General features: G+C 39.5%; 1 pseudogene; it reads right to left on the bottom strand.

Moving 5' to 3' along the window:
- Positions 1-16,157: 16,157 nt before the first annotated feature.
- On the bottom strand, positions 16,158-21,613 carry LOC101441867 (ADP-ribosylation factor-like protein 5A pseudogene; annotated as a pseudogene).
- Positions 21,614-22,078: the final 465 nt, after the last annotated feature.

The following is a 22,078-nucleotide window of genomic DNA, read 5'->3' as shown; positions in this document are numbered from 1 at the left end:
TCTCAGTTCTTCTGAGTATACCCAATAGTGGTATTGCAGGGTCCTATGGCAACTCTCCATTTAACTTCTTTAGGAACTGCCAAACAGGCCTCCACAGTGGCATTTTGCATTCACCAGCAGTGAATAAATATTCCTATCTCTCAACACCTTCTCCAACGCTTGTAGTTCTCTGCCTTTTTAATAGGGGCCATTCTGATAGGTGTGAAATGATATCTCATTGCAGTTTTGATTTGCATTTCCCTAATCATTAGTGATGTTGAGCATTTCTTCATGTGTTTTTTGTTTGTTTGTTTTTGCCAGCTGTATTTCTTCTTTGGACAAATGTCTATTCAAGACTTTCACTCATTTTGTAATTGGGTCATTTGTCTTTTTATTATTGAGTTGTAGCATCTTTTTATATATCCTGGATATTACAGCCTTATTGGATATGTGATTTCCAAATATTTTCTCCCATTGAGTTGGCTGCCTTTTCACCCTTTTGATAAAGATCTGTGAAGTGCAAAAGTGTTGAATTTTGAGGAGATCCCATTTATCTATTTTCTCTTTTGTTGCACATGCTTTTGGTGTGAGGTCCAAGAAACCATCACCTATTACAAGGTCTTGAAGATGTTTCCCTACATTTTCTTTCAGTAGTTTTATGGTCCTGGGTTTTATATTTAGACCTTTGACCCATCTGAGTTGATTCTGTATAGGGAGTGAGATAGCAATGTCTATCTCTCCCTTCAGTTTTCCCAGGGTTTGTCTCACATATTTTGGGGCACCTAACAGGTGCATAGATATTTATGACTTATATCTTCCTGATGGATTGTCCCTTTAAGGAATATATAATGGCATTCTGTATCTCTTATAACTTTTTTGCATTTAAAGTCTGTTTTGTCTGATATTTGTATAGCTACCCCTGGTCTTTTCTGGTTGCTATTACGTGGAGTATCTTTTTCCAACCTTTCACTTTCAGTCACTTTGTATTCCTGGTCTAAGGTGAATTTCTTGTAAGCAGTGCATGGATGGCTCATTTTTTTTTTTCCATTCTGGCAGCCTGTATCTTTTGATTGGGGAGTTTAATCCATTCACATTCAATGATATTATTGTAAATCATTATTTACATCCTCCATTTTACTCTTCGGTTTTCATATGTCAGATCTTATTTTTGTCTGTCTTTTTACTCTTTTTGCTATCCTTTCTGCTATTCTTTCTTCTATACTCTCCTCCAAGTCTGTCTCTCCTTTCTTTTTCTTTCAGGTTCCAAGGCTTCCTTCAATATTTCCTGCAAAGGTGGGTTGTTTTTTGCAAACTCTCTTAGTTTCTGTTTGTTTGTGGCTATTTTATACTCATCTTCATATTTGCAGGAAAGTTTTGCTGGATAAAGAATTCTCTGGTGGCAGTTTTTCCCTTCCAGTATCCTAATTGTATCATACAACTGTCTTCTCACCTCCATGGTTTCTGAATAGAAATCTGCACTAAGTCTTATTGAACATCCCTTGTTGATGGTTTGCTTCTCCCTTGCTGCTCTGAGAATTTTCTCTTTATCTTGACATTTGACATTCTGAGTAGTATGTGTCTTGGAGTAGGTCTTTTCAGATTTATTATGATTGGGGTACTGTGTACTTCTTGGACATGTAAGTTCATTTCTTCCATGAGATTTGGGAAATTTTCAGCTATGATTTCCTCAAATAGTCTTTCTGCCTCCTGTCCCTTCTTTTCTCCTTCTGAACTCCTGTGACACATATGTTGTTGCATTTTGTGTTGTCATTCTACTCTCTGAGCCCCTGCTCAATTTTTTTCCATTATTTTCTCTTTTCAATTTAGCTGTCTTGTCTTTGGTATCACTTATTCTTTCTTCTCTCATTTCGAGTCTGCTATTATATGCTTCTAATGTGTTTTTACTATTACTTTTTTTTTTTTTTTGAGGTACCAGGGCCAGAGATTGAACCCTGGACCTTTTATGAAGGAAGTTGTCTCTAATGTGTTTTTTAACTCACCTGCTAAGTCTTTCATTCCCATGAGCTCTGTTACTTTTCTGTTTAGGATTTTAAGTTCTTCTTGTACCTGCTTAGTGTCTTCTTGCTGTCATTTATCTCTTTGGCCATATTGTCTTCAACTCATTAATTTGATTTTGGAAATTGTTTACATCTTGTTGATTAGTTCTCTCAAATTTTGCATCTTTTCTGGAGCTTTGCTATATTCCTTTTCTTGGGCCACATCTTCTATTTCTTAGTATGGCTCATATTTTTTTGCTGACATCTAGGCATCTGATTAGGGTGTAGTTTACTCATATGCTCAATTTCTTTCTCTTTTGTAGGGATTTAGTTATAGGAGGCTGTGTGTTACCACTTCTCTTTGATTCTTGGCTCAACCTGGAGTATTAGGATTGTCCTACTAGTTGCTCAAAACTGGGCACTGGACATAGTAATTGATTGTAGAGTCACTTCCTAGGGCCTTGAGGAGGGAGGCTATTAGAGGCCAGAAAAAACCTCTCCTACTTATTTCTAATTTTCTTGTGTGTACTTCCTTTGTCTGCCAACTGATCGCGATCTTTGGCAGCTCTCAGTTCAGTGCCTGGTCGAAGTATATTTATTGCAACACAGACCGGATCGATGTGATAAAGCTTCCTGTCTGGAGGCTATGAGCCTTGTAGTTCAAGCTTTCTCTGAGACAGTTCCCCAGCCTTCTCCGGCATCCCCCTCCCTTTTCCCAGGCCAGAAATATTTCCATTCCCCTCTGAGTACTCCACAATTACTCTCTGTTAGTAGAGAAGGATATTAGGAGGGTTATATATCTTTAGCCCCCTGCAGGCTCCAATGCAAACAATGGCACAGCAGCCCCACCTGATCTGGAAGAGCTCCTGGAACACAGTAGACCGTATCTATGAGTCAAAACTGATTCAACCTTAGGCTGTATCCCACTCTCTCCTGTTTCCTGGGGCCTCCTCAACAATTAGTCCCAGATAGAAGAGAGGGAGGTTGTGAGGGTCAGATTTCTCCAGTCCTTCCCTGGCTCCCAGGACAAACCAGGGTGTGGTTCCACCTGTCATAGAAGGACTCATCAATCACAGCATTCCAAATTTGTGGGTCAAAGCTAAGTCAGTCTTAGGTGTGTCCCTCTCTCTCCCCTTTCCTGGGGTAGTAGATCCCTGGGGCCCCCTCTGTCTATACTTGCAGACCTAGAGGTCTGAAAATTCTAAAATGTCTTTGGTGTGAGGGATGGTGCCAGCAGCAGCAGCCACTGGTTTCAACTCACACATCTGTCATCACATTTTCCCTCCTTTCTCCCTTCTCCTCTGGGTGGTGTCCACCCTTTACCTGGTGTCCTAAACCCTAGAAGATCTTTCTCTAGGCTGTTTCAACCTATCCTCTAGTTATTTTTCTGGAGGAGAAGAGAGCCCCATGTCTTTCTTGTCTGCCATCTTCATCTGTTATATTTTATTTTCACCATTCACATGAGACTTTTAATTACTTTTATTGATATAATCCTCATTTCCTGGCTGTCTTCCATGGTGCTCCCTCTTCTGTCTTTTCTTTTCAGTCTGTAACACACCCATTAGTATTTCCTGCAAAGCCAGTGTCTTGGTTACACACTCCCTCAGTTTCTGTTTATCTGTGAATATTCTAAACTCACCCTCAATTTTGAAAGACACTCTTGCTGGATATAAGATTCCTGGCTGGAAGTATTTCTCTTGCAGTGTCTTAAAAAGTAGGGCAGGGGCTTAGGCTAGAGTTGCAGTAGCTCCCAAGAGGGCTGGTGCTATCGGTGGAGGATGAGCACCGGCCTCTGCAGCATGAAGGGCTCTACTCAAAAATCTCTGCATGTGAGTAGTCTCCTCCTTCCATTCTTTCAAGGATGTTGCAGAAGGCTGTTCTGGTCTCCTGGAGCCCCCAAACAGGTGCTTTAGATAGCTCTGGGTGATTACTAACTGCCCTGTAGCATGAGTTGACTCTAGGAGCAACTTACCTCTGCTGCAATCTTGCTAGTTGTCTAGGGTGAGATTTATTTTTATTTTTCTTTCCTATGATGTTCAATTGTTCCAACACCAATTGTTGAAAAGGCTTTTCTTCCTTCACTGAATTGCTTTTCACCTTCTGTCCAAAATCGGTTGGGCATATTTGTATGAGTCTATTTCTGGGTTCCCTATTCTGTTCCATTGGACTATGTGTCTTTCCCTCAGGCAGCACCACTCTGTCTTTATTACTATAGCTATATGGTCAGCCTTGATAACAGGTAGAATGATTCCTCACACTTTATTCTTCTTTTTCAAAATGATTTAAGTTACTCTGGATCCTGTGCTTTTTCCATATGAAATTTTTAATAAACTGTCTACATCTATAAATACCCAATTTTCAAATTAAATAATAATAAGCTCTGTATAAAATGTTATTTCAGTAATTTATTTGTCATCTTAAATTAGTTTGAGATATATAGTATAAAGATAATTAATGTATATGGTTAGGACTGATGCTCTCCCTGGCATTGCAAGTTAAACAGTTGATTAAACAACTAGGCTTTTATATTGTTTCAATTAAGGGAAATTGGGATAAGGAGTTGAAAATTGCCATTTTCTTGCAGACTTCTCCTGGATTTCATGAAGGTATTTACTATGAATATGTAACTCAGTAAATCAATAAGGAGATATCTAACCCAATAGATAAGTGGAAAAAATACAAAAAGGCCATTTCACAAAGATATGAAGAAAGTTGCTCAAACTCTCTAGAAAGCAAAGAAATACAAATTAAAACTGTAGGATACCTGAGTTGGTATCTTTCAAAATGTTAAACTTACACATTCTAAGTCAACAATTCTACTTGGGGGAATAATTTATCATACAGAAATACTTGTGTTCATATAGGAATATAGAACACAGGGTGGCCAGGTTAGCATTGTTTGTAATAGCAGAAGAAAAATGCAAAAATGTGCAAGCTCATAAATATGAGATTTACCCTATTAATTATGTTTAGCCATGTTATGTAATACTGTGTTGTCTTTAAAAAGAAGGAAGATTTATTTGTAGTGATGTGCAAAGATCTTCAAGAAAATATAAATGAGAACAGTAAATCACAGTTGTATTAGTCAGTCAAAGGAGTGCTGATGCAAAATACTGGAAATTTGTTGGCTTTTATAAAGGGGTAGAAGCTTACAGTTACAAGGCCATAAAGCCTAAGTTTCTTCCCTCACCAAAATCTTTTGCCATGTGTTGGAGCAAGATGGCTGGCGGTGTCTGCAGGGTTCAGCCTCCCTCTTTCTCCTAAGACTCCGTGGTGCCAGGTTCTTCAGGTTTTGTCTCACTCCCTGGGGCTCAATTCTCTCCAGGCTCAGCGACTCTATTCTCTCCACAGGGTCAGCTATAGACTATCAAGCTCTCACTCTTCCTGGGACCTCTGTCATGTCTATGGAGCCATCTCTATTCTTTTGTGTTCTCCTGTGTGTTTACTTCCCAAGGTTCCAGCTGTAAAAACCTCTAGCCACCCTTTCTGTGGTGCAGTTTCTCACCAAGGGGCGGGGATTTGACATCCTATTGATATGGCCCAATCAAAGCCTTAATCATTATTTAATCAATAAAAGTGAAACCTCTGAATCCAATATAATCTAATACACCCAGAGGAACAGACCAGTTCACAAACATAATCCAATATCTATTTTTGGAATTCATAAACAATATCAAACTGCTACAACAGTATATATTAGTTGTTCAAAGGGCTCTGATGCAAAGTACCAGAAACATGTTGGCTTTTTAAAACAATATTTATTTGGGGTAAAAGCTTACAGTTAAAGAGCATAAAAAGTACAACTCAAGGCACTAAAAGAGGTGCCCTCTCACCAAAGTCAGTTCTCATATGTTGAAGCAAAATGGCGGGCAGTCTCTGTCTGGTCTCTCCTTCCCCTCCTGGCTGAACTGTGGGTCCAGCCTCTTCAGGCTTCATGCTCAAGTGATCCTGCAGTCCTCTCTCTCCTGGCATAGGGCTCATTTCTTTCCCAAACTTTTATATCAGACTCAGCTATTATGCTCACCAGGTCAGCTGCAACTACCAGACAAAGGGCTCCTCTCTGTTACATGGCAGGATCAGAAATGACAGAGCTCTCTCTTTCTGTGTGAATGTCTGAGTGTCCATTTATTTCAGACCCAGCAAGGGGGTGGGGATTCAACCTGAGTCACACCCACTAATACAGTCAAATCAAAAAAGCCCTAAGTCAATCTCAATAGGAAATCTAATCAAAGGCCCCTCAACTGAATTTAATAAAATCGAAGGGTATCACACCCAGAGGAATAGTTTACAAATATAATCTTTCTCTTTTTGGGATGCATAAAATAATCTCAAACTGCCACACAGTGTAGCATGTAGAGTAAGACTACACATATGTAAAAATGCAGATCTATTAATGTGTGGACTATAAAGGCACCGCCAGGTCTGAAAGAACACACACAATTTAACTGTTAACAGAGATGTTATCTATCTTGGTCTGCCAAAGGGCTGCCAACTCAAAGTACCAGAAATGTGTTGGATTTTATAGAGGGGATTTATGTTAGGTAAAAGCTTACAGTTCCGAGACCGTGAAATGTCCAAATCAAGGCACTAGTAGAGATGCTTTCTCACCGAAGTGAGCTACTGTTGATGGTGATCAGGTAAGATGCAGGTCTGCCGGTCTCGTTCTACTTTCTCCTTGAACTCAGCTGTGGCTGATCCGTCATCTTTTCCTAGGACTCAGCTCCTTGAGCCTCTTGGAGATCAGCTGTGGGTGAAACTCGAGTCCTTTCTCTCACATGGCTGGATCAAAATGGTAGAGCTCCCTGTTCCTGTGTCTCTTTCTGTGCATCTCCATGTATATCAGACTCAGCAAAAAGGTGGAGACTCAGCCTGAAGCATGCCTCACTGATGTAGTCCAATCAAAAGATTCTCACCCCACAGGAATAGATTAGTTCAAAAGCATTTTTCTTTGGGAATTCATAAAAGAACTTCAAACTGTCACATCATCTATGAGGAGGGAATGAATTTAGAGATAAATTAAGAAAGGCAAAGACTGGAAAAGTGTACTTTCAGGTTCTACTTTATATATTTCTATATTGTCTGAAACTTTTTGCAATAAGCACACACATTTCATGTATTTCTTTAATACCTTCTATATTTCAGAAAATACTGTGTGTGTGTTAAAGTAGATTGCTGCCAAAGTCAAGAAATTTATACTATTAGGTCATAAATCAAATCAAACCTATTTAATTTGATTAACCGAGTGTATAGGAGTGATATAACATTGTTAGCCTGAAAATCAACTTAATTTCCCACCTAAAGACTCTTTTAGATTTATGCTGTTTTTTAGGGATTGCTCCCAAAGATTATTAAACAACTCCTTTTGGCATTTTAGACAAAGGCAAATCTGGTACTCATTAGTGAGTCATTCCTTTTGGCTCCGTTAAACAAACATGGGATTTCAAAGGCGCAAAAGTAAGCTATTTGCATACCCTGGAGAACTCCCTCCCACTCCTGCATCCCCTATCAGTGATACCCCACATCAGTACTCCTCCCCTGCCATAGTTGAACCCCTCTGTGATCCAAAACTTCTTCTAAAATGAAGTCTAATATATTGCCAAATTCAATTAATAGGAAAATGAAATAGTAATGATAAGTTTAAAGATTAGAAATAGAGTATTCTAGTATAGAATTATTGTGACTCTAGCAATGGAAGAAATTATATCATTGATGTGAAGACAGTGACCACAGGAGTTGCTAAAGGTAGGGAGAGGGGAAAAGAGGTGTGATATTGGGGTATTTTTGGAACTTGGAATTGTCCTCAATGATATTGCAGGGACAGATTCAGGACATTATATATCCTGCCATAACCCACTGAATGGACTGGGAGAGAGTGTAAACTACAACATAAACTATAATCCATGCTGTGTAGTAATGCTCCAAAATGTACTCATCAAATGCAATGAATATACCACACTAATGAAAGAAGTGTTGACATGGGAGGAGTGGGGGGTATGGGGAGGGGGTATATGGGAACCTCTTATATTTTTTAATGTAACATTTTGTGTGATCTATGTACCTTTAAAAAAAAAGATAATTAAAAATGGAAAAAAAAGATCTATTGGTGATAAAGTTTATTGGTGATAAACTCTCATGCACACATAAAAAAAGTGAGCTATTTACCTATCCTTAGACTGTAAGCAGGCAAGACTGTAAAAGTATGCCATTATTTTCATCTGCAGAGGATGCTGCAAAACCATTTTTCATGGGGCAAGCATTTTAAATTCATTTCTGAAGACCTGCTGAGTTTGTGTCTATCCATTCCAGCCTCCCAGCCTCCTGTGGCACTTGCAAATTGGTTTCCCATGGTTGTTGTGTGTGTCAGTCAGGGGGTCTTATTTACAAGAAACTGAAAACATTGCTGGTTACCTAAGCAAAAGGGAAATTTATTAGGTGATCAATTAATGACCGAATCGATAGAGGCCAAAACAGCCAGGCTTGAAAAATAGGGATCATTCAAGGAGGTCTGTATGAGCAGGTCAAGCAGCCAAAATCCTGGCAACAGTCACTCAACAAGACACTATGCCTCTATGATGAATCTAGCCTTCATCTGCTCCCAAAATCTTTCACCCCTTGCACAACAAAGTGCAGGAGAGAGTGTCAATAGGGTGGTCCAAGCCATATGCCCCCTGCATCTGCCAAGTCCAGGAGAAGGGGCATCTGGCTCTTTAGGCTTCTGAGGTGGGAGGTGGGTACTAGCTCCCACTACAAAAACATGTATCAGGGATTTCTCAAAAGGTGGATGTGAGTGCAAAAACAAAATGCTGCGTTTTGCATGGTGGTCATGGCAAAGGGCAAAATTACCTGGCCCTAATAAGGACTTGATAGTACTTAGAATGGTGTCCCAGCAGTGATACTCAGAGCACAATTCCTGAGTCATCCATGATCTTTTTCACATGATTTTTTCATTCATTTCCATGCAAGAATAATATATATCTTACTATCTCAACAAATCATAAAGTGGTCTTACTTCACTTTCTGTGAAGGGGGTGGTTTACAGTATATAGACAGCAAAGAACATGCTATTATGGATCTCCCTTTTCAGCCACAGGAAGTTACAATCAGGTTTAAATGGATAAAGATGGCAGATTTAAAATATGCATTAATATCTTTTCCCTCCTGTAACCCCACTAAAATGACACTAAATTTATTTCATTTTATTGTAGCAACATATAGAACATAAAATTTGTCATTTTAACCACTATGAAGTGTACAACTTGTGGCATTGATTACATTAGCAATGTTGGACTACCACATCCATTGCCAAAACATTTTCATCACCCAAAACAGAAACTCTATATCCATTAAGCAATAACTCCCCATTCCCCACCCCATCTCTTGCCCCTGGTAACCTCTAATCTACTTTCTGTCTCTGTGAATTTGCTTATTCTAGTAAGGAGGAAATTGAAGAAGTGAGCGGTTTATATTATAGAGAAAAAGAGAAAAGTTCAGATATTGTATTAATAGCTCCATTAATTTGGTAAAAATGTTAGAATTTTCAATAGAATTGGTTGAAAGTGTGTTAAGGAATTATCCTAACCTTCAGATCTATGCCCCAGTTATGATCAGCTTGGTCACTGCCCTTTCCCTTCCCCTGTATAAGTCTGCAGGTCTCAACAGGGCAAAATCAGTATAATAGAGAGTGGATACGATGTACAGAAAAGAAGGGAATTAAGTGAATATTTGCACAACCAATGGTAAGTCACCAGCTTTCCTGCCTCTCAGCTCTCAGAATGTGGCAGCCAGGTTATACTTTCCAGACAAGTCATTTGAAAGTTCTTATCTCGGGAATAGATAAGGTCTGATATAGCCCATCAGACCTAAAGGCAATGACACTAAGGTTTTCCAATAATAGAGGCCAGCCAAATCACCCTAGAATGAAGATCACAGCAAACAAAACTTACTCTTGGTATCAGGGCTTCCCATTCATTTTTTTTTCACTTCCTATTCCTAAATCTGAACAAACACTCTAGGATTACCACATAGTGAGAAAGCATCTAATATGAAAGATAGTGATGAAAACAAATGAACAAAAGGAACGTAGAGGTAACAGACTGAGGAGGAAGAAGAAAACTTTAAAAATCAAACATCCTCATTTCATCCAAAGGACACATTACATCCATGAAACATAAATATCTACTTTTAAAAAGTTTCATTCAAGGAGCAGAAAATAGATCATGGAATTTTAACACACATGACAGAAATTTAAAACAATGGAATTTTTAGAAGATGAAGTTAGGGACGTCTCTATTAAAGTAAATTAAAAAGGCAAAGAAATGTAAAAGACAGGAGAAAGCAAGAGGACTAGACCAGAAGTTACAACACCTAAAATACAGTAGGGGGAGCGATGTAGCTCAGTGATTGAGTGCCCGCCTCCCACATACAAGGTCCTAAGTTCAATCCCTCGTCCCAGTACCTAAACAAACAAACAACAAAAACAAAAAACAATTAAATACAGTAACATAAATGCTAGAAAGAAAGAACTTGGAAGACAGCAGGAAATCAGCATCAAAATGATCAGGAAAAATTCTCAGTACTTGTATTAGTCAGCTGAAAGAAGTGTAGATGCAAAGTACCAGAAATCTGTTGGTTTTTACAAAAAGTATTTATTTGAGGTAGAAGCTTACAGACACAAGACCCTAAAGAGTCCTGCTCAAGGTACCATAAGAGGTCTTTTCTCACTCAGAGTCTGTTGCCACATGTTGGAGCAAGATAGCTGCTGATATCTGTGAGGGTTCAGCCTTCCTCTTTCCTCTTAAGGCTCCATGGGTCCAGCTTCTTCCAGTCTCAGCTGTAGGCTGGCAGAGGGCTCTTCTCTCTTCCTGGGGCTCATTTCTTTCTGGGCTCAGCTGCTCTGGTCTCTTCACAAGGTCAGCGGTAGCTATCAGGCTCATCTTTCTTCCCAGGGCCTCTGCCGTGTCTATGGAGCTGTCTCTCTTCATCTATGTTCTTCTCTGTGTATCTACTTCTGTGTTCTTGATTGAGTGTCTGTTTATATAGCCCATCAGGAGGGTGGGGACTCAACCCTGCGCTCCCTAATGACATGGTCAAATCAAAGCCCTAATCTTGACTTAGTAAAGTAAAAGTGAAACTTCTGAATTTAATACCATCAAAGAGGTAGCATGCCCAGAGGAACAGACCAGTTTGCAAACATAATATCTCTTTTTGAAATTCTTAAATAATATCAAACTGCCACAGTACTAAAATATCTAGAATAAACAAATTCCTAGAGACAGAAAGTAGACTAGAGATTACTAGGGGCTGGAGGGAGGGGGAATGGGAAGTTATTGCTTTAATAGGTACAGAGTTTCTGTTTTTGGGTGATGAAAAAGTTGTGGTATTGGATGGTGGTGATGGTTAGCACAGCCTTGTAAATTTAATTTGCCCTTAAAAATGACTAAAATGGCCAATTTTATGTTACATATATGTTAACACACACACAAAAAGGACTTGAACACAATGATAAAAAATCTCTCAGAAAAGATACAACTTTGGGAAGTTTCAGAACACCAGAGATAGAGATTTTACAAGCTTCTGGGGTTGGGGGGAAATAGATTTCTTGCAAAAATTCAGAAATCAAAATATCATCTGGGTAAGTGGATGTGGCTCAAGCAGTAGGCTTCTGCCTACCACATGGGAGGTCCCAGGTTTAGTCCCCGGTGCCTCCTGGAGAATGAGAGCTGGTGCGGTGGGCAGGCACAGCAAGTGACACAACAAGATGACGCAACAGAAGAGCCACAAAGAAGAAAGACAATGACAGACACAACAAATCAGGGAGCTGAGGTGACCCAGGATTCAACACCTCTCTTCCACATATGGGGGCCTGGGTTCAGTTCCCGGTGCCTCCTAAAAAGAAGATGAGCAGACACAGAGAGCACACAGCAAGTGAGCATACAGTGACTGCAAACAATGTGTGTGTGGGAAAAATAAATAAATAAAATAAATCTTTTTTTAAAAATCCAATTTCCCAGCACTACACTGCATGCTAAGTGCTATGAAGCGATGTCATTAAATCTGTGGAAGCTTACCTCTAACTGAAAATTCCATACTCAGCCAAACTATCAGTCAAATGATTGGGCAGGACCCAGGCAGGTAGCAAATGGTACTCTTGAGCAAATGGAGGGTTCTTAAAAGGACTGGCTACAGAGATTTGGGCAGAGCAACATTATACTCTCTAGAAGGAAGGAATGAAGGAGTTACCAGCTACCAGAGGGTACTGTACCTAGACGGCCCCAAGACAGGGGCATGTCCTTTATCATGGGTGCTACCAACAGCCTCAACCTAGCGGGAAGGAGACCAGGAAATAAATACCACAATCTCACACTACTCCTGCTTCCCTCCAATTGTCCATCAACCCTGGAAGTCAGATAGCAAGTGACCCCAACGATGCTGGTAATAAACCACAGCCTCCTGGGAAAGGGAGTAGGGCAGAGAAGGGTAGAGGAAGATGAAAGATTCAATTTGTTAAAATATGTAGCACCTTAGATAATGTGTGTCACCTTTTCAACACTCAGTATATCTTAGTTGTTATTATTACTATTGTTAGTTTTATTATCATTATATCTTTAACAGGGTTCCTACCATTTTTTAAATCTCTTTATCTTTTCCTTACTAAAATTCTTCAGCACAGATGTAAAATGTGCTATCAGATTTTATTAGCACAAAAAAAAAAATTTCCAATGACTCCCATGGACTTTTCAAACTTTTTCCAGACTTTTAGCAATACGTCATTTGGAATAAATTTTTACTGGATTTACTAGTGGTGATGTGTAATTCAGGAGTAGTGTAACTGGGAAGAGAACTGACTCAGAACTATAATTCTCCAGAATATGTTATGGCCTTAAAAGGGTCTTCCCAAGAGATAATCAGAAAACCACACAGTGCAATGTTTTGCAAAATAAGCAAATCCCCAGAAGTGCTGAATAATATGGAGATAAGAGATTGGGAAGAGTGAGTCACATTGTGATAAAATAATAGAATTGGACCAGCCTCAAATAATGATTAGTTCAAAACGCAAATTGCAGCTACTATAAAAAATAAATTGTTCAATGTTTAATCTCAAAGTAATCAAACAAACGTAAAACAAAATGACCATGAGATGTCAATTTTGGTTTACCAAGTTAGCAAAGATTTTTTAAATTATGCTAACTAGTGTTGGCAAAGTGGAGGGAAATGCACTATTGGTGGTGTGTAAATTAGTGCAAGCCTTTCTAGAGGGCAAGTTGGCATTATGTTTTAAAAGTCCCTGAAATAGTCATGTATATCACAGCCTATGTGGGGAGACAGACATATAAAAAGATACACATGGTAGAGATATGTCTGTCTGAGTCATGTACACTATGAGGACAGAGGAAGAAATGATGCAAGTGATTAATTGCTCAAGAGAAGCAAAAAAAAACTTCATAAGAAAGATGATATCCAGGCAGGATTACAAGAAATAAAGTTTGTCTGGTAGGGAGAGGAATTACAGGCTTAGAGGCATGGAAAGGCAAGACATTTTCATGTAAAAGTAGACTTTTGATGTGGCTGGGGAGGTAGAGGATAGTATTTGGAGACCAAGTATCATCATTTGAAAACCAGTGGACAATAAAGAAGAAAAAAACCACTGCTTCTTTTTTTTAAGATTTATTTATTTCTCTCCCCTTCTCCCCTGCCCCAGTTGTCTGTTCTCTGTGTCTATTTGCTTCGTCGTCTTCTTTGTCCGCTTCTGTTGTCAGCAGCATGGGAATCTGTCTTTCTTTTTGTTGCATCATCTTGTTGCATCAGCTCTCCGTGTGTGCAGAACTTTCTTTCTCACTGGGCAGCTCTCCTTACAGTGCGCACTCCTTGCACATGGGGCTCCCCTACACAGGGACACCCCTGCGTGGCACGGCACTCCTTGCGCGCATCAGCACTGCGCGTGGGCCAGCTCCACATGGGTCAAGGAGGCCCGGGGTTTGAACCGGGCCCATGTGGTAGACGGACGCCCTAACCACTGGGCCAAGTCCACTTCCAAAATCACTGCTTTTTAAATTAGATTAATAAGGCTTTGAAGAACCATATTATAGATAATTGTAGACACACCACTAGGATAGCCATAATAAAAAAATAAAAATAGTAACAATTGTTGGAAAAGATTTACAGAAATTGAAAGCCTTATATACTGCTGGTAGGAAATGGTGCAGCTGCTGTGGAAAATAATTTGGAAAAGTTAAACATAGAATTACCATATGTCCCAGTAATTCCATTCCTAGGTATATAACCAAAAGATTTGAAAGCAGGGACTCAAACAGATATTTGCACACCGATGTTCTTAGCAGCACTATTCACAATAGCCAAACAGTAGAAAAAAATCCTAATGTTCATCAGTGTATGAATAGACAAACAAAATATTGTATATCCATACAATGAAATATTATTCAGCCATAAAAAAGAATGAAGACCTGATACATCCTACAACATGGATGAGCCTTGAAAACATGATGCTAAGTGAAAGAAGACAGATACAAAAGGCCACATATGGCATGATTTGACTTAAATGACATATCCAAATTAGGCAATTCTGTAGAGATGGAAAACATCTGTGTTGTCCAGGGATAGGGGAAAGGGAGGAATGGGAAATAACTGCTCAATGGGTATGGGGTTTCCATTAGATCTGAAACTAGATAGTGGTGATGTTTGTACAACATTGTGAATGTATTTACTGCCACTGAATTATACACTTGGAAATAATTAAAATGGTGAATTTTATATTATGTATATTTTACCACAATAAAAAGCTAAGCAGTTGCCTGTCTATAAAATTCCCTCCCTCCAACCACCAAATAAATTCGACCTCGCAAAAAAGATAAAACAAGTCTGAGATAGAGACTAATATTTAGGAAAATAATGAGGAAGTCACCTCTTGCAAAAAAGCGACCAAGGAGAGAAGAATGGGCATAAGATGGTCAGTGGCAAGTAGCTTGAGATGCCTCGCCACCACCCTATATTCACTATTTCAAGAATGAAATAATTATATTTAATTTCTTGAGAATAATTCATTCTATTAACCATTTTGAGTGAAATTCTGTTTTAATAAATAAAAAATGTTTGCCTTATTACAAGTGAAACTCTTAACTATTCACATAAAATCACACTTTAGAAATGAGGATTGGGATAGATTAACTTTTAAAAATAGCAAGATCTGAATACAGCAGGGGGCACTTGGCAATAATTCATGTTAGCTAAAAGAAAGAAGAGCAACAGATGCCTGTATGCATTCTGAGTCTCCTTCTCCCTGTCTTCCCTGGTTTAGAGTGACTCACTCTCTTGTCCCTCAGAAGGTTCTTCTTCTGTTTCCCCAGGCTTCCTTTTCTCCCTCAGAAAATCCCGGTACAGGAGGGGGACCAGCCAGTGGCCAGCGCTCAGAGAGTACAGAACTCCCCTCAGGAGCTACTCATACCCTGTTGTCACTTTTTCCCTAACTGGCTGAGAGGGATAGAGACCAAGAAGATGCAAGGGAGAAAGGAAATTCCATCAGGACAATACTAAATGCATTACTATCTCTCAGAAGGCTTGTCTTCTCATTATCTTCTGTGTATGTGTGTCAGAGAGAGAGAGAGATAGAAGGGAGGAGAGAGTGAGAGAGAAAGAGAGAGACAATGTGAAGTTATTCATCAACTGCCACCCAGTTTGCAATCCTGCTGCCACCTCTACCCTGCTCTTTTGATGAGGGGGAAAAAAATAAGGGTAAGGAAGACCAAATAGAGAAATTAGGCAAGAGAAAAAAATAAAAGGCATGAAAATTGGAAAGGAAGATATTAGGAATTGGAGGACTTACACTTGCCAATTTTCAAACTTGTTGCAAAGCCACAGTAATTAAACCAGCATGGTACTGGCACAAGGACAGACTTACAGGCCAACAGAACTGAATTGAGAGTTCAGAAATCAAATCTCTTATTATGGCCAACTGATTTTTTGACAAGAGTGTCACTTCCACTCACTGGGGAAAGAATAGTCTCCTCAACAAATAGTGCTGGGAAAACTGGTTGCCCATGTGTAAAAGAATGAATGTGGACCTCTGCTTCATATACCTGATGTACTATAAGACAATTATTAAGAATTGTGAATTCATAAACTTTCTAATTAATAGTGTCTGCTGTTTTAGCCTAGAAATGTGAATGATTAACTTGTCCATTGTCCCTTGGAATGTTGTAATGTTGCTATGCAGACAACCTAGTAACCAAAAAACAAATGTTTAAAAAGGAACAAGTTTCCTGTAAAACTATAAACTGAAAACTTTCATGTTCCTGTATAGGGTACCATGTATAGAATAGAGCACTTCGGGGCACATGTCCCTCCTCAGAGGAACTGGCCATTCCTCTGGAGACGGGCAATGTTGTTCCGGGGGAGCTGACAAATCACGAGTTGCATGACCACCCTGAGATCATAGATTTGGCTGCCAGTTGAAGTCTCACCCAGGAGGGAATGCTCTGCCTGGGACCGTTTTTCCAATGGGGACTGTGATCAGCCGCCAAAGGAACTTCCCAGCCTCAGTAAAAGATCAGATGTTGTGTTTTCCCCCCATTTGGTGAGTGTTTGTATATACTTCCATTCTTTCCTATATCTCTAATCAATTATTTTCTACTGTGATTATCCAGTTATTACAATCATTTGATATAACCTGAAGTGCATTTAATTGAATAAAGCTGCCTTTGTATAGCATTTAGAGTTTCTGCTCTTTATTTAGCAGAACAATACCATATACAAAAATCAACTCAAAGTGATTAAAAGACCTAAATATAAGATCTAGGACTATAAAACTCCTAGAAGAAAATGTAAGGAAGCATCTTCAGTATGGTATATTAGGCAATGGTTGCTTAGACTTTACACCCAAAGCACAGTAACAAAATTTTAAAAAATAGATAAATGGGACGTCATCAAAATTTAAGACTTTTGTCCCTCAAAGGACTTTACCGTGGAAGTAAAAAGATAACCTACTCTAAGGGAGAAAATATTTGGGAACCACATATCCATTAAGGGTTTAATATCCAGAATATATAAAGAAATCCTACAACTCAACAACAAAAAAACAAACAACCCAGTTTAAAAATAGGCAAAAGACTCAAATAGAAATTTCTCCAAAGAGGATTAAACATATGGCCAAAGGCATATGAAAATATGCTCAACATCATTAGCTATTAGGAAAATGCAAATCAAAATCAAAACAAACATTTCACACCTACTAGAATGGCTACTATTTAAAAATAAAACAGAAAATAACAAGTATTGGAGAAGTTGTAGAAAAATGAAAACACTCAGTCACCACTGATTGGAATGTGAAACGGTGGAGCTGCTGTGAATGACAGTTTGGCAGTTCTTGAGAAGGTTAAGTATAGAATTACCATATGACCCAGCAATCCCACTTCTAGCTGTATAACCAAAAGATTTGAAAGCAGGGACTCAAACAGATATTTGCACACCAGTGTTCATAGTGGCATTATTCACAATTGCCAAAACATGGAAACAACCCAAGTGTCCATCAACCAGTGAATGGATAAATAAAATGTGGTATAAAATGTGGTATGTACATGCGATGTAATATTATCCAACTAAAAAAAGTAATGAAGTTATGATACATGTGACAATATGAACACACCATGAAGATGTCATGTTGAGTTATTTCTAAGTCAGACACAAAAGGACAAATATTGTATGACCTCATGGATATGAAATAATTAGAATAAGCAAATTCATAAATTCAGAATCTAGAATATAGATTACCAGGGGACACAGTGGGTGTCCTGTTTTGAGTCTTTTGTGGACTCCAGAATATCCTGTTCTTAAAGTGAAGCCTTCCTGTGCATATATATGTACAATACATGGGTTTTTAAAAATTAGATTCAGTTAAGGGGCCTTTTTTCAGATCACTTTTGTTTAGATCGTTTCAATTAAGGGCCTTTCGACCAGATTGTGGGATCCAGGGTGGGTCTTAATCTTTTACAGGAGTCCTGTGTAAAACTGAGGACAGAGAAAGAAAGCTTCCATTTTTACCCTGCCATGTGAGATAGGACTCCAGGGATTGCCTACAGCCATAGAAAGAGAAACTCGGAGAGCCTGAGAGAGAGCCCAGAGCCTGGAATCAGTGGAGTAGCCCAAAGCTGAAGAGGCAGGGCCTGGGCAGAGATGAGGCGTATACCTGATCGTCCACAGCTGAGCTCAGGTAGGAAGTGAGCTTGGAGGAAAAGGCAGAGACCAGCTGCCATTTTGTCTTATCTTGTGGCAGGAGTCCAGGACCACCAGCAGCCAATGTTTGGTGAGGCAGCATCTCTTGATGATGCCTTGATTTGGACATTTTCACAGCCTTGGAACTTTAAGATTTTACCCAAAAATTCCCATCATAAAAGCCAGTGCATTTCTGGTATTTTGCATTGGCAGTCTTTAGCAGACAAAAACAGTAGGGGTACAGAATGAGGAGTTAGTGCTTAAATTGTACAGAACTTCTATTTGTGTTGATCATAATGTTTTGGTAATGAATAGTGGTGATGGTAGTATAATACTGTGAATGTAATTAACAGCATTGAATTATACATGTGTATATGTTTAAAATGGGAGTATTAGGTTGCGTAGACTGTACAATGTAAATAATGAGCCCCATTGTAAACAATGGACGGTAGTTAATAATACAATTATAAAAATATTATTTCATGAATTGTAATAAATGTACCATACTAATGCAAGATATTAATAAGAGGATGAGGGAAGTGGGTGTGGCTCAAGCGATTGGGCTCCCGTTTACCATATTGGAAGTCCAGGGTTCGACCTCAGGGCTTCCTGATGAAGGCAAGCTGACCAGCACAGTGAGCTGGCCTATGTGGAGTGCTGGCTCACACAGAGAGCTGGTACAGCAAAATTACACAACAAAAAGAGACACAGAGGAGGGACAATAAGAGATGCAGCAGACCAGACAGCTGAGGTGGCACAAGAGATTGAGTGTCTCTCTTCCACTCTGGAAAGTCCCAGGATTGGTTCCTGGTGCCGCCTGAAGAGAAGGCAAGCAGACAGCAAGTGCAAAACAATGGGAGTGGGGGCAGGGGAGCAAATAAATAAATAAATATTTTACAAAATAATAGGGTGATATATGGCGACTCTGTATTTTATACATGATTTTTCTGTCACAACTTCTCTAATAATAAAAAACACTTAATGGTAGACTTTTTTTTCAAATGGACACATGTTTTATGTGAATATTCATATTCATATAATGAAATATTCAGGGACCCACTGTGTACTCATTACTAACTTCCCAAAAGTAAGAAAGCTATCTAGATTATGATAATCCAATTAAATTCTTGATGGGAACTTCTTTGGAAAACTCACCATGAGGGCCAAAGAAATTAGGCAGTGATTGAATGCCTGTTATAGCCAGTTACTGAAATAAGTTAGCTTGCGGCTTCTGGCATGATGCTTTGCACAGAGCAGTGTCCAATAAGTGGATGAATGAAAGCAGGAGGTGTGGCAATCTGGCAAGAGGACCACCATATGCAGAGGTAGAGAGATGCCAGGACCAAGGAGAGAAACCATGGTCAGGGAATCATCCAAGAGGAGACAGGACTTGGAGGGTGGACAAGAGGAAGAGGAAGAGGTAAGTGCTTCAGGCAGTAGGAACTAACGCATAAAGGTACAGAGGAGAACGGTCAAAGATACTGGCTGGATTAAATCAGTTTATTATAAATTTGTCTAAACCATTAATTTTTGCAGCTTTCAGGTAAAGTCCAGCACTTGGTTTATACAGAGTCTAAGAGAAGAGATCAATAGAGATCATCTAATCTTAAATTGTGACATTATTGTCAGAGTCAGTGTCCAGGATCTTGGCTATATCATATAAAGGAATTCAAGGACCTGCCATAGGGTAGGCAAGGGAGTAAAGAGTTTATTAAGAAACTAAGAAATGAGAAAAGAAATAAGTTCACATCCAAGGTATGGGTGTGGAATGTGTTACAGGGTGAGATGTGTGCCCCCTTTCTAGGGGCTTCTCGTTTTATTGGCTATCATAGGGGATTAGGGTTTATGTAGATTGGAGTATTTAGGACAAAGCAGGGGAACTTTTTTGGGTAGTTTGATTTTTTTGTTTGATGTCTGGTTGTGATTGGCTTCTGGCTATTGCTCTTGGGCCCTGCCAGAGTTTGCTGCATGAGGGTTTATGAAAATAGGTGGGTAGTGTGGGAAATTCCTTTTTTTCTGCTGGGTGGATGCTGCAAACTGCATTCCCATAATTTGTGCATATCAGCAGGCACATGCTGCCAGGGCTACTTCTGCAGCTGATGGGTGAATGCTACAAGTTGTATTCTCATGACTTGTTTGTGCACATCAGCAGGCACAAGCTGCTGAAGCTGCTTCCACTGCTGATAATGTGCCTGCATGAGTCCAGCAGGATGGTTGCTTCAGAGTTTTTCTACTGGGCGGTGTTTACTTGTATGGAAATATGTTGGGTTTTCTACCTCTCCTCCTTAGGTCCTGTATTAGTCAGCCAAAAGGGTGTTGATGTAAAGTACCAGAAATCTGTTGGCTTTTATATAGGGTATTTATTGGGGTTAGAAGCTTACAGTTACATGGCCCTAAAGAGTCCAACTCAAGATTATTTCCTCACCAAAATTTGTTGCCATGTATTGAAGCAAGATGGTAGATGATTTCTGTCTAGTCTCTCCTTCCTCTTTCCTTTTTAGGTTCCATGGGTCCAGCTTCTTCTGATATCAGCTGTAGGCTGGCATAGGGCGCATGTCTTCCTGGGGCTTTAGCTGTTTGATCCTTCCCTTTTCTGTCACATGGCAGGATCAAAATGACCAAGTTCTCTCCTTTTCCGTATCTTCTTCTGTATGTCTTTTAGAGTAAGTGTCTGTTTCTATCAGCCCACCAAGGGGGCAGGGACTCAACCTAAATCATGCCCTACTGACGTGGTCGAATCAAAGCCCTAATCTTGATTTAATCAAGTAAACATACAAACTTTGAATTTAATACAATCAAAGGGTATCGTGTCCAGAGGAACAGACCAGTTTACAAACATAACCAATATATTTTTTGGAATTCATAAATAATAGCAAACTGCCATAGGTCCCTATTCTATCCTGCCTCAACATCATCCATTCAAGTCCTTGGAATAATTCCTCCTAAGAGCACAGCATGCCTGTAGATGCCACTGATGATCTTTTACAGAAATTACTTTAAAAAACTGGGAGATTTCTGCTACAGTCTTACATTGTTTAACATCTTGTTTATTAGCAAAAATAAGCAATCTAGTTTTTCTTAGGTCCTCGTGTGCTAGCATTTTATACAGTTCTTCTCTAGTTGCAGAAATATCCTTTCTCTGTCATGTCCACAACTATTACAAGCTCAGTGTTAGTATAGTAAATGTTCCAGGAAGAATGAAAAGATTCTCAGCCACCAGTATCCCACATTAGGAAATGTGTATTGTCAAAGACTATCTTCTAGATTTGTTTCTATTGTAGGGGATGTATGTACAAATTCATTCATAAAGTGTTGGTAAAGGATGGTAGTTTTCCCTGTATGATCCAGCCCAAAATGATAACTTTGTGCTCCTGGTGATTGAACAGTCTTCATATCCTGGTGAAGAGACTTCCCATTGTCGGGCAGTGGTTCCCCTCCAGCCACCTGGGGCTGCCTGACCTCCCACACTCAGACTGAGTGGAAGGAAGCTAGAGCCTCCACCTCTGCAGCTGCTGCTCCCACACTTGCTGGAGGCCCAATTCCCAGGAACTGGAGAGAGGCCGAAGCCCAGACCTCCCTGCCATGCACAAGTCCCTACCACTGCTGCCACAGCACTTGCCTGGCTCATGGACATCACCATAGCCTAATAGATGTCTGCCTCTATCATACTTTCCATAGTTCTGTCCCTTTACATTAGGCTCTGGGATAATTCCTCTTTTCAGTGCCTCAGTTCTTTTCCAGTCTTTAGCTGTGCCCTTCTTCCCATCTATTGAATTTTTATTTCAATGATCATGTTTTTCATTGTCATCACTATTAATTGGTTCTATTTTCATAATATTCTTTTCTTGTTTCATGGTTGCAATATCTTTTCTTTTCTTTTG

The sequence above is a fragment of the Dasypus novemcinctus genome, chromosome 7, assembly GCF_030445035.2.
Source record: "Dasypus novemcinctus isolate mDasNov1 chromosome 7, mDasNov1.1.hap2, whole genome shotgun sequence".
Lineage (NCBI taxonomy): Eukaryota > Metazoa > Chordata > Mammalia > Cingulata > Dasypodidae > Dasypus > Dasypus novemcinctus.
Note: the sequence above shows the minus strand (reverse complement) of the source record. Positions and strands in the feature narration are given on the sequence as shown.